We start from the raw sequence: 18,029 nt of genomic DNA, 5'->3' as shown, positions 1-18,029 counted from the left end.
GCCAATCATTTTATTTTATATATTCTGAATCATATGATGATATAGGATTTTTAAAAACATGATGTCCCTCTCTTTGTGCCCAGGCTGGCCATGGGTTTATAGACTTTGGTAACTCACCTGCCTTACCACCCAAGTTGTAGGGACTAAAGATAAGCACCACCATGTCTGACCTCACTCATTTTAACATACCATCTTACGCAGACATAATTAAACAAAGTTGTCTTTTCAAAATTCACATTAAGTGCATTCTTTCTTAATGCTTACAAATATATTTATTTTTATTAATGCTACCAAACATATTTAAGCATATGTTCATATATACAGACCAGTAATATGTACATTCAAGCATACACATATAACACTTACATATGTATGTGTCTGTGCGTGGTATGTATGTGTGCATGCTTGTATATGCATGCATGTACACATGTGTGTATATGTGTGCTTGTTCATCCTTGTGCATCTTCATTGTGTGTACATGTATGTAGCAGAGAATAATTTTCACATGAAAATTTCCCCCAAAGGGAAATATGAGCCTTCTGAAGGGCGAAATTTTCAGTAGGGTCACTTTCACTTGTACCTGTGCAATGGTTTACTAGAATCCTGGCAGGGACTCCTGGGGATTAATTATACTTAAATGGGATGAGAAGATATTACTTCGAAGATTCAACCTGCCAAGAGTCCAGAGTTGATGAGAACTCTGGCCAGTATAAAGGAAGTGGCCTGGTAGGGAAGACAGAATGTTCCTGTTTTCAACAACTTCCTGGCTGTGGGACTAGACAGAGCAGTTGGACACTTGACCTTTGAGAAAATGAAAACATCCTGGAGAACTGCATCTGATCGAGAGGTGAGAACCTTAGTCTGAACAGGTTTGCAGCAAAAACCAGAGCTAAACTCTCCCCATCTATTCTATGTGGCTTTGCACACTCTGATTCATTGGTGACAAGCATGGGGCCCGACATAAATGCCATTCATCATGCCGTTAGCCTGAGCTTTTGAGAACATTCAGACAAAGGCAGACATAACACAGACTCACATGTAACATCAATTTTCTGCAGCATATTAGCTCTGATGCTGGAAATGTCCATAAGAGCAACTAACAAGTAGCTGTTTCAGGGCTCAGGATTTACAGTTCCGAACACAGCGGTATTTACTGAAGACTATTCATTTGGCTTTTAGTCTGGCTTCAATTTGGCAACTGGAGAATCTGGGGAAATCTTCTTTAGGACAGCAGGACATCGCCTGTCCATGCGCATACCAGGGCACAAACATTAACTCAATAATTTCTCCTGGTTTATAACTTGGGTAAGGTAGACTCCCCAGACTCCCTTCTGCCAAGGGGGAGCCAGAGATCAAATTTATTTTTAACTTTCTGGGCAGTTGCTGATCCTGCAATCTACATTTCCTGGTCAAGGCATACAAAGAGAGGCTTCTACCCATCAATTATTGAAACAAACAAACAAAAAGACCTCCCCCCAAAAAACCCTCCAAAACAACAAAAACCACAAATCTTTATGTAGAGGCCATACTTTCCTACTTTGTTTTGTTTTGGTTTCAGTTTTTGAGGCAAGTTTTTTTTGTTTGTTTTGGTTTGTTTTGTGTGTGTGTGTGTGTGTGTGTGTGTGTGTGTGTGTGTGTGTGTGTGTGTGTGTAGCCCTGGATATCTTGGAACTAGCTCTGTAGATCAGCTGGCCTGAAACTCAGAGATCTTGTCTATCTCTGCCTCCCAAGTGCTCGGATTAAAGCTGTGCACCACCACCACCTGGCCATACCTTACTGCTTTTTAATATCAATTACTACTGAGAAAATTCTACTTGGAAGTCCCACAGATGCCTCATAAACCATTTATAATTTGATCCCTATCTACTCCTTTTGTCTACATTTCCTCTCTCCACACTCCCCTCCTTGTGTTTTCCAATAGTACCACCATTCACCAAATGATCTGACCACTGATAATTGGGTCTCAAGTGCTGTAGACATGAATATCATTGCTACCAACAACAATAATAAAAGATGGCTAGCCAGGTAGTGGTGGTACATGACTTTAATCCCAACACTCAGGAGGCAGAGGCAGACAGATCTCTGTGAGTTCCAGGCTAGCCTAGTCTACAGAGCTAGTCCCAGGACAGCTAGGGATACACAAAAAAAACCCTGTCTTGAAAAAAGAGAAAGAAAGAAAGAAAGAAAGAAAGAAAGAAAGAAAGAAAGAAAGAAAGGAAGAAAGGAAGAAAGAAAGAAAGAAAGAAAGGAGAGAGTGAGAGAGAAAGGAAGGAAGGAAGAAAGAAAGAAAGAAAGAAAGAAAGAAAGAAGGCTAACACTGACCAACTGCTTCTTAGATTTTAGAGAGTGTTACTGGAATGAAACAAACCATGTCATTATCACAACCACCTGAGTTTGGGCAACATTGGCATGCTCATTTTTCACAAGGGATTTAGATATGCATCTTGAGTCATAGTGCTTGTTAGGAGCTAAAGTAAGAGTTAGATAGCAGTTAATTTGGTGCAGACAGCAGATCAGACTATACATTTGCCTTGCATATACATTGTACTTCCTTTGCCAGGATTATGGCTTCTTGCCCGGCATGTAAAAAAGGCACCTGGAGCTACAGAATGGTTGTGATCCAAAAACCTACTTAACTCATCCCTTAACTTGCCTCTCAACTACTCTACAGCACTAAAAATGTTAACCACTGAGATACATGGAAAGTAGTATACAACCCATGGTCAGCATTTTTGATCAAATAGGATTGTCTTCTCCAAAGGGTCCACTGAAATGTAAAAGCAAGTATTTTTTCTTAGGGATCTAAGGGTATATGGATTTTAATTGGAGGTAATTGACTAATGCTTGCCTTGCTGCTGACAGTTTCAGCTCCATAAATAAAAATGATCAAACTAGATAATCAACCATTTGAATAAACATGGAATCCCACTGTGTTTGGAAGTGCATTAAGAACTAAAATTTGATAATTAGGAAATCTTCTTCCAAGCACGGTCATCCATCTATGGTCAGGCACTGCAATTTTCTGGTAATCAATCCTGTAAATATAGCATTCAGACCTCACAAAATCCTGTACACAATGGTCACAATCAGGGAGAAATAACAAAAGTGGAAATAAAGAGTTAACAACCACAGAAGTGGTTTCACTGTTTTCTGAAGTAGGAAAAAAGTTCTAAGTTGCTTTAATTCCCACTGGACAGAGGGGGGAGGGACAAATATGTGTCAGTGTGAACATCATGTATCTATCAAAATGATAATGTTGATACTTTCCCAAAAAAAGCTGAAAACTTTAATCCAAATCAAAATCTTCACAGATGGAGGTAACTGGACCACTTCTGGAAAGGAATGTTAACATCCGAGATGTTAATAAGTTCTTGGGAATTCTGGTAATGTGACTTAATTTTCCAGTTACAAAGAATACAGAGGCTGAATTATGTGCCAATAGTCTAATCTAGATGAGCCACAATGAATCCAAGGTTTAGGCTGAACTAAAGTAGTAACGCAATGGGCTGAAGAATATGATGCTATGTTTGAAGCGGGCCCACATGATTCAGATCTTCCAGTTCACTACCAGCTATTTAAATGTTAAATGGGGAGCCGTTTTGCTTTAGAGTGTATGAGAGTGGAAACAAGTGGGCTTAATATACACAACAGGATCTGAGAGCACGATTCCTTTGACAGATGTCCTACACGACTTCCCACACTTCCATACATAAAAGCACAACATTTGCCAAGAGGCAAAATGTTGCCAATGCTCATTTGTTAACGGATTTCCAACAGTGGGAGCCAGTGGAAAGAATTAAAATGCTTTTAAACTTGTTTCCAAATAATCAAATGTCTTGTATCACTATAAAGTCACAAGATGAAAAATAATCATCCTATAAGTTCATTCTTTGTCAACAAGCTGTTTGAGCAAAGAGGGATGTCTCTGGCAAGCACGACTCTATATTTGTTTGTCAGATGGCTTTTAAACATTTAATACATTCTTCTACTGAAGTTAGTCAGCTAGCCAGAATAATCTGAACATGTTTTGTTGTGTGCATAGTAGTAGATGATGTGATGTCTATTGAAGAAAAATATATACATGTATATAAATAATTCATTTCCTGTCCAGTTGAATGCTTCAGTAGAGAACTCATTCTAGTTGATATTATGAGGGAAGAAGAAATGTGCCACAACACAGTAAACATATTTGAAGGATAATGTTGTTAAGCTTGTACTGAACCTATTCTATCAGTTTTTCCATTTATTGTAATTTTAATGACCTTTTTCTTTTTTCCTGGAGTGTACCCAGTAGGCAGGTCCATAGCATATTTGTCTTTGAATTCTCCATAATGCCTAATGATTGCTAAGCATGTGTTTTTACAGTGTTTAATATGTTTCTCTGTACAATGTTGGTGCCCAGTAGATGTTCATTAAAAAAAAGACACACATACATTTCTTTACTCTTTTGGGGGGCTTGCCACTTTTCTCCCAAATAAATGGCACATACAGAGGCTTATTATTTTCTATGAATGCCAAACCATTGCTTGGCTTGTTTCTAGATCCTCCTCCTCTTATTCTTTGATATTTTCTCAGATTTCTCCCCCTATTTATTTGCTCTGCCTGCCAGCCTCCCTTATCCTTTCTCCTGCCTTACTATTTGGCTGCTCAATTCTTTACTGGACCAATCAGGTGTTTCAGACAGGCTAAGTAACACAGCTTCACAGTTAAACAAGTGCAACATAAAAGAATGGAATACATCTTTCCATCATTAAACAAATATTCCACAGCATAAACAAATGTGACACATCTTTAGCTAATATTCTACCATACACACCTACAGTTTATCATCGATTTTTTGAAGTAGAGGTCAATGCTCTCCAGTTTGCCTGAATAGTACACAGCCGTCATGTTGAATGTTACTATGTAAGTGTCCCCTCTCAATCTCAGAAGCATTGTGTGGAATCTAAATTATCTAGTTATCAACTGACTTGGGAAATTACACATTTACACAGTTGCCATAGCCATGTAGATGAAAGCAGCACACAAATGAACAGAGAGTTACTCATAATTTCTTCTTCAAGTCCTGATGACTAGAGGAAGCATAATAACAAGAGAGAAACTGATAATGAAATAATAAATGGATCAAGTCTAGAGAAGAAAGAGGGATCTTCATGGATATTGTGCAGACAAATACTGACCCAGAGCCCCTCTTAAATTTAGGCCCCACAAAAAGCATCTCCTTGCATTAAAATCCATATAGTCTTGGGATGTTATTCTTATAAAAAATTCATTCAACACAATTCCTGAGTTATTTGCCATAAAAAAGAGGTCATGAATGAGGTTGTTGGTTTCATGGCCAAGTGAATTTAATTGACAACTCTGCACTGCCATAAAAGACTTAGATAGCCCCAGGGGAGAAAGTGTGCCCTTCTAGCATTAGTTTTCACGGTACGTAAGCTTTATTCACTTAGGCTGCAAATACTTGTCAAGTTCCTACTTTGGGGATTAGGACTTCAGTAATGAACATAGCAGATAGGTATTCCTGCTTTCATGAGACTGATTCAGCAGAGGCAAGGAGATGGAACTATGACTAAGTAAAGCACATGTGGCATAAAGAAAACAAGGAATGGTCACAGGGTTTCGGTAATGGAGACCAGAATGTAGAGTGCCTCACTGCCATTAGCCCAAAAGTTTCAGATTTCCCATGATGACTAATTCAAAAAGGAATAAAGAGGATACAGGCATAAAAGCAAGTGTGAGAATGTGCAGTGCTTGGAGCAATTCTTATTATTTGACAAAGTGAGCAGAGCAGATGCCTTCAACATGCAGCAGTTCCAACTGCAGAGAGTAGATATCTTACACAAAGGGGAAAAATTCAATGACTTAGAAATTACCCTAAACTGAAACACCTCCTTTAATTAATGGGAGAGAGCCATTTTTTTTTTCTTTTTTTCCGGTCATGCTCCAATTTGTTGATGAGCTATTTCTGTGTTAGTTCCTAGATAACTTAATATAATCAATTGAGATTTAGTAAACCCACAGATTTCCTGTTAAATTTGATGAATGATTTCCAAATCCATGTAGGAGAGAATATAAAGGCAATTATAGAAAATGTAAATTAAGACTAAGTCAGTCATGATTAACATAAGATGCCATTATCTACCTTAATTATTTAGCAACAGAAGCTGTTCTAAACTTTTAAACAGCTTTTGAAAATTTAAACATCTTTCCTTTTTCTCATCAGAACATTGGTAACTTTTTAATTCAATGGCAGTCACTGAAGAATCTCTTATAACTAAACTGTCTACTGAGCGTTTGCCTGGAACTGTCAAATGCTATATTAAGGAGGTTTCACGAAATAGATTCCCCCAGTTGGTGGTTTGGTGAAGTGCTGCCCTCTCCCAAGGTGTGAAGGTTCTGCAAAGAGAATAGCATCAACATCTAACACAGGAACGAACTGCTGCATGGAACATCAGGTCCAACCTCATCATGCACATCTAAATACTGAAAACTTATTTTACCTTAAGAGCACTATTCCTTGATCCTAGACCTTAGAACCCTGAAGTTGTGGTGACTGCTAATGAATTAAAAAGTCACCATTGGCTTGAAATATAGCTTGGTAAGGGGATAGCTCAATGGTAGAATGCTTGCCTAGCATTCCTTAGGCTCCAGACTCAACCCCCAAGTGTCTCCCTAAATATATGTACATAGTTTCCCAACATCAAGTGTATATTGCTCAGCTTAATATAAAATAAAGGACAAATTACAGCATCCAGGTCTTTGAGTTCCATCTATTATAGACTCCTTGGGTAAACAAAAGCACAATCCAAGGGGTAAAGTGACTGACATTCAGAGAAAATTCAAAATCTCAAATGTGTCTGAGAAGAATGTTTAGATAAATGGCATACTTTGCCTGGAGATGAGAAGACAGAATGATTTAATGACCTGTTCTGGAGACTTTTTACAAAGAGTAATGATGTCTACTGACCTCTATCATCTCTCAGGAAGATTTTTTTTTTAAATTGCAGTTAAAATGAAAGAAGCAGGCTGGGCATTGGTGGCACACACCTTTAATCCAAGCAGTCGGGAGGCAGAGGCAGGTGTTTCTCTGTGAGTTCGAGACCAGCCTGGTCTACAAGAGTTAGTTCCAGGACAACCTCCAAAGCTACAGAGAAACCTTGTCTCAAAAAAACAAATAAATAAATAACTAAGCAGATGGGATACATATAACAGCCAAAGCAGCCTGATGGGGAGGGCAAACATGAACAGTCCTAGGAACTCATTGGAAGAAACCTCCAAAATACCCTTAATAGCCACCTCATGAGTCCCTCCTGCCAGAGATCTTCACACAGGAACAGGTCAGGTTAAGGACAGTGGACCTGCACAAGTGAATTACACATGGCTAGAGCCTTTCATTAGGCCACTGGTTTGCAATATTGAAAATCAATCCATTTAATCATTATTTTCCCTTACTAAGCCCCACTTAAAGAAACATAAGAGGAGAATGAAATGGCTGTTTTTCTCACCAAGCGTACAATATTTTTAAGGAGGGAAAATTGGCTTCAATACATAAATAAATTTTCAGTTGGTGTAGAACAGTATGTAGAATGTGACTCAGACACAGTGTTGCAAGAATTCAGGGAACAACAGCACTCCCCCTGAAGTAATATCATTCCATTTACACAGACATTCTCACACTCTACCATTCCAGGAACAAAACAGAGTCTCTAAGATGAAATGGATTACATGGTTTCTCAAATATGAGTGACAATTTCATCATTTCTCACAGAACTGAAACAAAGATGTCTGGACAGCTCGTATATGATGTCACCTTCACATCACATGCTGCACTCTTTATTTAATTTTTTATATCTTTAAAAGAAATGCAAGAATTCCTGAACTATGTGTTCCACTTAGGAAAAAGCATGTCCTCTGCTGTTCTCCTGTCAAATACAGGACAATCAATGGTATAATTGCTCAGAAAAGAGGCGAGGTCATCTGAATTACCAATGCCATTCCGGTCACAAACAGAAGAGTCCTATATCTAGAATTTGTTTAACATGATTATTTTTCTACCACAGACAATATTAAACCTCAAGAGAACAGACGGCACAAGCATATTTTAAATCATTCAATGAAATAAGTTTTCTAAACCATAAATGTAGATTAGCAGAATAAACACATTGAGCATTTGACCTCTGCTTATTCTTTGTAACTACACATTCTAAAGCAATAATCCTACTCAACTAAGAGGTATTCATGTTTTTCTCCTGACTTTTTGCATATAACTTTATAGAAAACAAGCAATCACAGAAAAAAAAAACACCCAGCTGAATTTGTATGGTAAAAGAAATATACAAGAACAAAAGAAAATAGATAAATTTCCTTGAGTGGTACAGCAGAGAAATGTCTTTACTTTGATAAGCAATTAAGACTGAAATATTTGCACCATGGAGCAAAATGGCTAAACCCACTCTGTACGGGAACATGCCATTCCGGCCACAAACAGAAGAGTCCTATATCTAGAATATAGGTCAGGGTTGGCATAGGTGACACAGACCATGCTCACTAGGGCGTGGTCAGTGATGTAACAAGACCTTAAATATGAGGGTTGCACACAGGTGGCCCTCTTTGTTCCATGGTTCTCCTGGTGGTAGAGGACTGACTCCATCACATGAGTACTCTCCTATTAAAACATCTGTTTGACAAACTTGGTCTGACTCCTTTGAGGTATGCATTATTTGCATCCCACTTTACCACTCTCTACTGTGTTTGTAGAGTGATATCCTCTTCATATGGAACATATGATATTGCAAGTGGCACACTACTTGAAAGCTCAAAATAGATAAGGGAGATTGTCTCTTAGTATTGCTATATAATATCTGTTTTTACAATATAATAGTTGTGGGATATTTGATCATGTTGTGTGGAGATGTCTCTGTTTTGCCTCACCTGCTTAAAGCACTTTCTGATTGGTTTACTAAAGAGTTGAATGATTTTTCCGCTGAGTAGTACTCCATTGTGTAAATGTACCACATTTTCTCTATCCATTCTTTGGTTGAGGGGCATCTAGGCTGCTTCCAGTTTCTGGCTATTACAAATAGTGCTGCTATGAACATCGTTGAACATATGTCCTTGTTGTATGAATGTGCTTCTTTTGGGTATATGCCTAAGAGTGGAATTGCTGGATCTTGTGGTAGACTGATTCCCATTTTTTTGAGGAGTCACCATACTGATTTCCAAAGTGGCTGTACAAGTTGGCACTCCCACCAGCAGTGGAGAAGTGTTCCCCTTTCTCCACATCCTCTCCAACATGAACTGTCATTGGTGTTTTTGATTTTGGCCATTCTGACAGGAGTAAGATGGTATCTCAGAGTTGTTTTGATTTGCATTTCCCTGATGGCTAAGGATGTTGAACACTTTATGTGTCTAGATGCCCCTCAACTGAAGAATGGATAGAGAAAATGTGGTACATTTACACAATGGAGTACTACTCGGCGGATAAAAAACAATGGAATCTTGAAATTTTCAGGAAAATGGATAGATTTAGAAGAAACCAATCGCAAAAAGACAAACATGGTATGTACTCACTCATATTCGGATTTTAGACATAGAGTAAAGATTACCAGCCTACGATCCACAGTGCCAAAGAAGCTAATAAACATGGAGGTCCCTAAGAGAGACATACATTGTCCCCTGGAGAAGGGGAAAGGTTCAAGATCTGCTGAGCAAATTGGGAGCACGGGAAGAGGGGGGAGGGAGCTAGGAGAATGAGAAGGGGAGAGGAAGAGGGATGGCGAGGACATGAGGGAGCAGAAAATATGAGTCAGGGGAAGAATATACAATAACAGGAATGGAGCTATCATAAAGAGGGAGATGTTTTTGGTTTACAGAGAAATCAGGCACTAGGGAAATGTCTGGAGATCTACAAAGATGACACCAGCTAACTATCTTAGCAATGGAGGAGAGGCTACCTTAAATGCTCTCCCCTGATTATGAGATTGATGAATGACTTATATGCCATCCTATAGCCTTCATCCAGCAGCTGGTGGAAGTAGAAGCAGACACCCATAACTAATCACCGATCTGAAGTGGAACCCAGATGCAGAGAAGGACCAGTGAAGAGCACAGAGGTACAGACCACACTGGTGAAACACACAGAAACAGCTGACCTGAACATTGGGAACTCTTGCTCCCCAGTCTGATAGCTGGAATACCAGCATGGGACTGATCCAGACCCAAGGAACATGGGTTTCTGTGAGGAAACCTCAGAAATCTATGGGACCTCCTGTAGAAGCCCAGTATTTATCCCTAGCATAGGTGTGGACTTTGGGAGCCCAGTCCATATAGAGGAATACTCCCTGAGCCAAGACACATGGGGGTGGGCCTAGGCCCTACCCCAAAGAAAATGAAAGACTCTGATGACACCCTATGGAAGGCCTCACTATCCAGGGGGAGCAGAAAAGATAAGTGACAGATAAGGTTTTAGTTGGGGGGGGGCAGGTAGGGGAGGAAGGGTGGGAGAAGGGAACTGGGATTGTCATGTAAAACAATCCTGTTTCTAATTCAAATAAAAAAAGTTGGGAAAAAAAAAGTTGAATGGCAAATAGCTAGGCAGGAGAGGATAGATGGGACTTTCAGGGAGAGTGAGGAACTCCGGGAAACATCAGAAGCAAAGAATTTGCCAGCCAGATATGGAAGAAGTGGGACATACATTATGGAGGCAACCTAAGGAGCCACATGGCAGAGTGTAGATTAATGTAAACAGGTTACTTTAAGTTTTAAGAGTTAGTTGGGGACAAGCCTAAGCTCAGGCCATACTTTCATACTTAATAAGAAGTCTCCATATCATTATTCAGGAGCTGGTGGTCCAAAGGAAGACCAGTTACAATAATGAGATAAATAGGACAGCCCTTTGGGAAATTTTGGTATTTTTTTCTTCCATTTTACTTTTATCAGCATATATTAACTATCCATATTAATGAGTTGAATGTGACATTTCAACACACATATACAGTATGCAGTTATCAAATCCAGTCTATCATCTGCACACTCACATCCTGGCTGTTGACTTTTGGCAGTTTCCATTAGCATTAGAAGTTCATTTCTGTTGCTGTGACAAAATAAATAGAGCTAGGTGCTTTTTAAGAATAAAAGAGGCTTATTAGTTTTGGAGGCTCAAGTGGCATTTTCCCAGCTTCAATAGGCATCTTACGCATGATGTTATCAGAATCACATAAATGTGCAATGAGGAGAATCATAATATGAGACTAGAAGCCAGAACACAAAGAAGAACAGAACTGTATTTTATAAAATCATGGTCTTAGGAGTAAAAGACTGTACTCTGCAGTCCTGCATTGATTCTTTGGATAGAAGCACCTCAATGATGAATCAACCTTTCCTATGATCCACCTGTAAAAAGGTATACTGTTGGTAACAATGCCAACCTTCCAACACAAGCATCTCAACATGTCTAGCTGCCAATCAGCTGGGAGTATTGTTATCATAGGAGGGAAATAAAGTGTGGTGGATGCAAGAAGTACAGACAAACTGGTTCCTGTCACTTACAGACTACCTGGTCTGTCCATCTTTCTGCACAGAGGTTCACACATACCCAACATATTCTTAACTATCTTTTGATATGATATTTAACGAATGTACTGTGTTCCCCTTCTATGGATTTGCCTACCCAAAGTTTTCCATCTTACAGCCCCCAAATCATTCTTTAAGATGCCATAGTAGTTTCTACTCCCTCTTACAAGATTGCCTAAACTAGAAGAAGAAATAAACATAGAAGGGACAAAACCAACTCTCTTCCATTTACCTACTAACTCATGAGCAGCCAATAAATGTTCCTTAGGCTATCTCTTCTGTGCTAACCTCATAGATGGATGCTGTATTTCTCCTGTCCTCCAAAACTCTACATTAAGTGACAGAGACAAATAAGCTACAGCCAGCACACTGTGTAAAACACTAGTGGGAAGATATGTAAGATGGAAAGCTGAGCTAGGAAAATAAGATGAATAATAATATAAGAATGAGGAAATAAGTCACGGCTAGTATTGGTGTCAGTATACCTAATGTGTTTAATCAATTAAAAAATTAATTCAGAAAATAACATAGAACATTTTCCTTTTGAACTACTCAATGACTTTCTGGGCTCTTTCCTGTACAAAATCTGACCAGGCTTCCTGCACATAACCTCAATTCTCTCTATGTAACCCAGCATGCAACTGAAAAGCAGTTGCAACAGTTTAAAAGTTACTGTGTGGTCCCGGTGGTACCACCACCCCATATATCATTTCTTCAGTTTCCTCAAGATGGGGTCTTTCTTTCTTTCTTTCTTTCTTTCTTTCTTTCTTTCTTTCTTTCTTTCTTTCTTTCTTTCTTTCTTCCTTTCCTTCCTTCCTTCCTTCCTTCCTTCCTTCCTTCCTTCCTTCCTTCCTTCCTTCCTTCCTTTTCTTCTTGGATCCAGAATGAAAAGGTTAAATAACAAAGCAATACGAATCAGGTATGGGGTGTTGTGTAGAGGAATCAAAGTAAAGCTATAGCCCTGAAGAGTCCGAGCCACTTGTTAGCAGAACTCCAAACAGACTGAAACAGAAATTCCCTGTAGTCAGGGTGGGGCTTGAGAAGCCATTGTATTGTCTTCACTTATAGCAGGCTGCTTGAGGGATTTGAGTCAGAAAATATGAAGGCACTGTTTTGGTTGTTGTTATTGTTTGTTTGTTTTGTTTTGTTCTCTTGCTTTATCTCTCTGAGGAAATTTTATTGGTCTTTTGGATGGAATCGACTTGCCAGGAATGAGAGGCCTGTCAAATTCCTGTTGGAACCCACATGTGGCCTCATCTCTGCTGATTTTACCTTTGGTCCAAATGCAGCAAGCCCTGGGTTTCTTGTCTGTGATGCTGAAACCTCACCCACCGAGCACCACACACAAGTCCAGGGCATAGATCCCAATGCTCGGGCCATATGTGATGCCCAGATCAAAGTGTTCTCAAATTCCCAAAACAACATCTGCAGTATCTGAGAACTCATATTCCTGCTGCTCTAGACCTTTTTCCAGGATTTCTGCTGCCTTGGCTCCACATACTGTGCAGGGAATAGCATTTTTTTTTAATTTCTCCTGACACCAAGACACATGGCACTGTATCTAGCTTTGAAAAATATAGGTGCCCATCCTGTGAGCTATTTCAACGTCTTGGCTTCCCATACCAGTCTGTCTCCACTCTCCCAGACACAGACATTGAGGCAGGGCTTGAACATGTGAAGTTCCTGCCTGGGCTTCTCCTTTTCACCTTGAACCTGCACCATGATGGAGAACAGGAAGGGATCAGAAGGCATTTGATAAAATAAGATGGCATCTCCTCTGGGTTTTTACAAGATTTTGACAATCAGCTTTAAGAAGATTCTCTAACTGTTGACCAAGGCAGGGCTTTCTGTGCCATGCCCCAGTGTCCCTAATCACAGTAAGGAGGGCTTTTGTTTTCCAGTTTCCTTTCTCCAATGCCTCCTTTCCTGTGCTCTAGGCTTTGATCTTCTAACTCTCTCTCCCACACTGGCAAATAGTGCAAAAGGAGTGCAGGTTGGGATGGGCATTTCACTACATGGGGCACTGCTGCTATTGTATCAGAAACACTTTAAAACTCCCAGCACATGCAATGTCATCTGCAATTCAAAGAACAATCTTTCCAGTGCTGAGCCTGAATGGTGTTGCCTTTGGCTCAACACAAACAACACGGAAACAGGCGCAATAGTTTGCAAATGCCAACAACGAAAAGCCTTTTGCCAGGGTGCACATGGTGCAAGCCCCCACCTTTCCTCTCTATATCCTTCTGTGGACCCAAAAAAATCAGGATCAGAGGTCCCGCTTTACCAATAGAAAGAGTACCCACTGGAAAGTATTGCTGGTAATGTACTAAGACACGAAGATGCTGATATTATATGGAGTTCATGCTCAAAACCAAGCAGCTAATGTGCCTTCACTCAGGAACTACGCTTGCACCAACATTGCCTAGTTTACCTGGGATAGATTGGCTAAGCAATGCTGTTTGATTTTTGACTCCCATTTTCTTGTAATTATGGTGGTTTGAATGAGAATGGCCCATAGACACACCTTTGAATGTTTGGCCCCTGGTTGGTGGAATTGTTTGGGAGTGTGTGGCCTTGGAAGAGGTGTGGCCTTGGAGGAGGTGTGTCACAGGAGGTGGGCTTTGAGGTTTCAAAAGCCCAAGCCAGGCCCAGTCTCTCCTGCCTCCTGCTTGTGGGCCAGAACTGAGTTCTCAGCTAATACACCAGTGCCATGCCTGACTACCTGCTCCCATGTACCCTTCTGTAATGGCCTTGGGCTCACCCATGGAAACTGTAAGGAAGTCCTCAATTCAATGCTTTAAAAGAAACTGTTTGAGATTATAATACAACAACAACATTTCTCCCTTCCCCCTTCTCCCTCCAAACCTTCCCCCACACTAGAAACTGCCCTGGTTCTTATGTCTCTTTGCAGCGATAGAAGGAGTAACAGACACCCGGCATGTTCAGCAATGCTGCTAGGTTTGCTGCCATTTTCATGGAAGCTGGTGGTACTGCGGCAGTAAGACATTGTTCCCAATGTGCCCTTCCAGTGGCATACCATTCTCAGTCTGAACAAGGAAGTGGCTGACTTCCTCAAATCTCCTCACTGCATACCACATTATTTCTGGAAATTCTAAAATCAAACAGATTGAACTTGGAATCTATCCCTTCGTCTACTGAAGGCCACATACACCTTTATCACGGGGCAGCTGAATATCTGAATTCAGCTGCTGTGTGCTCCTTGCCATTCAGTAGCTCCTTCTCCAGTATTCTGTCCTGTCTATCAGGCTGATTTCTGGAGCAATGTAACTGCTGATTTATTCTGAGATAAAATGCAAAGCTAAAAGCTCTATCCTGACTATGTAAATCACCTCTTAGTGCCAACTCATTAGCATTTCTGAAGCAAAGGTTTGGAAGAGATGGTGTGCTAAGAGCATCCCACTTAGTGTGAAAGCCAGTCACCATTAGGTGGTACCACAGCCTTTCTCTGTCTGGAAGCTATGCATACATTTGAGAGATGTGTCAGGAGTTTTTGTTTTTTTTTTTTTCTTTAACTCATCCTGATTCATATCAAGAAATTCACTACTCAATATATCAATCTGTTGGTGTCAACTAGTAACAAAAGGAACAAGGCAGATAAGCATTTTAATACAGGGTGCGCTGTTTCCATCTAGTGGCCACAAGCTGATTATGTATTCTAGAAAGGCTAAGGTGAATCAGTCCATGGCTGCCAACCTTGCTTACACTGCAGTCCAATCACATATATATACTTAAATTCTGGCATGAATAAGCAGTCCCATCTCCTAGTTTGCCCATAGCAAATATCCTTTCTTTCTTCTCAAATCCTTGTGTTTCCACTCCCTACACACAGCAGATGATACTCCTACTAAAGAGAAAAAGAATAGCAAACAAAAGAAGCATTCTCTATGTCTAGTCACCAATGTGACAAACTCATGTGCACTCATAGCCATCATTTCCGTTACACACACACACACACACACACACACACACACACACACACACACACGCCTGTATGCTCACATATGTACACTCACACACATGCAGGCAAATGTGCACATACACATAGATAGACACAAGTGCACACACACACACACACAGGCACTGTGCACACACACATAGACACACTTGCATACACACACAAATACATGCCTGCATGCTCACACATGTATACTCTCTCTCACACACACAGGCACGTGTGCACACACACATAGACACACTTGCATACACACACAAACACCAAACACATACCTGCATGCTCACAGATGTACACTCTCTCTCTCTCTCACACACACACACACACAGGCACTGTGCACACACACATAGACACACTTGCATACACACACAAACACATGCCTGCATGCTCACACATGTACTCTCTCACACACACATACAGGCACATGTGCACACACACATATACACATGTGCATACACACACAAACACATGCCAGCATGCTCACACATGTTCTCTCTCTCTCTTTTTTTCCTCTCTCTCTCTCTCTCTCTCTCTCTCTCTCTCTCTCTCTCACACACACACACACACACACACACACACACACACACACACAGGAACTGTGCACACACACATAGACACACGTGCATACACACACAAACACCAAACACATACCTGCATGCTCACAGATTTACACTCTCTCTCTCTCTCACACACACACACACACAGGCACTGTGCACACACACATAGACACACTTGCATACACACACAAACACATGCCTGCATGCTCACACATGTACTCTCTCACACACACATACAGGCACATGTGCACACACACATATACACATGTGCATACACACACAAACACATGCCAGCATGCTCACACATGTTCTCTCTCTCTCTCTCTTTTTCTCTCTCTCTCTCTCTCTCTCTCTCTCTCTCTCACACACACACACACACACACACACACACAGGAACTGTGCACACACACATAGACACACGTGCATACACACACAAACACATGCCTGCATACTCACACATGTACACTCTCATACGCATGCAGGCACGTGTGCACACACACATAGACACATGTGCATATGCACACAAATACATGCCTGCATGCTCACACATGCACATACACACAAAATAGACACATGGCATTCACACCACACATACATACATATACCATTTACCTCCTCAGGTAAATCCTTCTTTTGATAGTTTAAATCTGATCTCTTTACAACATCTGAAAAACAGACTCAACCTTTATTCCCCCTTTTCTTTCTTGTCAAATTCTTCCCATAAAGCTAAAAAGGGGATTGATTATTCTGAATTATTTTTTCTTTAAAAACCCCTTATTTCCAATTTCCCTGTTCAAAAACTTGCCACTACATCTTCACAATAAGCCTCATTTCTTGAAGTAATTCATCTTGCTTGTATCACTGTCTCTGTTCTCTCCTTTTACTTCCACCACCCTTGGTTTGTTTCCTGCTTCTGCCACTGCAGGAATTTCCCTCACCAACTGACTTGACTTCCCTGAACCCAGTGAACACTCCTTCCTGTGTGCCCTATTTTCTGCAATCCTCCTTCCTCTTGGTTTCCAAGGCACTGGATTTTCCTTTCATCTTCTTCGCTCTATTTTGTTTCATGTTCAGCCTCTTCCTTAACTCTCCCTTTTAACCTTTGGCATGCCCAGGGTTGTGTGTTCTCACCTTCCTCACCTCACCAGTGGTAATGTTGACTTAAATGACTCCCCTGGCTTCCTGTGATGGGCAGCTGGCAGGCAGGCTCACTGTTTCCATTTCTTTTCTGAACTCCAGACATATCTGCATACCTGGCACACAGAAAGCTCCACTGGAGAAGCCCCCAAATTTTCAAGCTCAACCAGGGAATTCTTCTTCCTTTCAGTCTCTCTTGTGACATTGTCTACACAGTTATCTTATTTTGCATCCTGGAAAAATTCTAACTTGTTCTCAGTTGCGTTTCCTAGTCAAGTACTGCCAAGTACTGAGACATCTAGACCACCACTTCCCTCTATCTCTTGCATCATCTCTCTTCTCTTCTATCTGTGCCCTCATTATGCATCACATCAACATCACCATTTGCAACAACCTTTTAACTTGTCCTCTGCATATTTTCCAAACAACTCCATACAATGAAGCCACTGGGTTAAAAATGAACCAAATCCCCATGCAACCCCAGCATTACTAACTGACTGGTGCTGGTCTTACCTGATAAACTCATCCAAATCCTGAATGTTACTGTCTTTTTTGTGTGTGCAATTTCAGTGTTCCCAGGCTAGGTAACACCAGAAGTCTCTTTCCCTAAGACACAGGGAAGCGATTCTCTGCTGAGGCACAAAACTAAGACCAAGAACACACACAAGAAAGCACACTTCAACTTCTCACCAGAAGACCTTCCAACAGGTGTTGCCTTATATATAGTTAATAAGATAATTATGATGTATATATGTTATCTAATGTCAAGAAAGCATCGAATGTGGAGC

General features: G+C 40.6%; 1 protein-coding gene and 1 pseudogene across 2 annotated transcripts in view; both read right to left on the bottom strand.

Annotated features, from left to right (window-relative positions):
* LOC113834147 overlaps positions 1-13,296 on the bottom strand; it is a 183,275-nt pseudogene extending 169,979 nt beyond the window's left edge.
* Pde4d (phosphodiesterase 4D) overlaps positions 1-18,029 on the bottom strand; it is a 1,264,694-nt gene that overhangs the window by 366,595 nt on the left and 880,070 nt on the right. The gene's annotated exons all lie outside the window — the stretch shown is intronic.

Source organism: Cricetulus griseus, chromosome 2, assembly GCF_003668045.3.
Source record: "Cricetulus griseus strain 17A/GY chromosome 2, alternate assembly CriGri-PICRH-1.0, whole genome shotgun sequence".
In the NCBI taxonomy this organism is placed as follows: Eukaryota; Metazoa; Chordata; class Mammalia; order Rodentia; family Cricetidae; genus Cricetulus; species Cricetulus griseus.
Note: the sequence above shows the minus strand (reverse complement) of the source record. Positions and strands in the feature narration are given on the sequence as shown.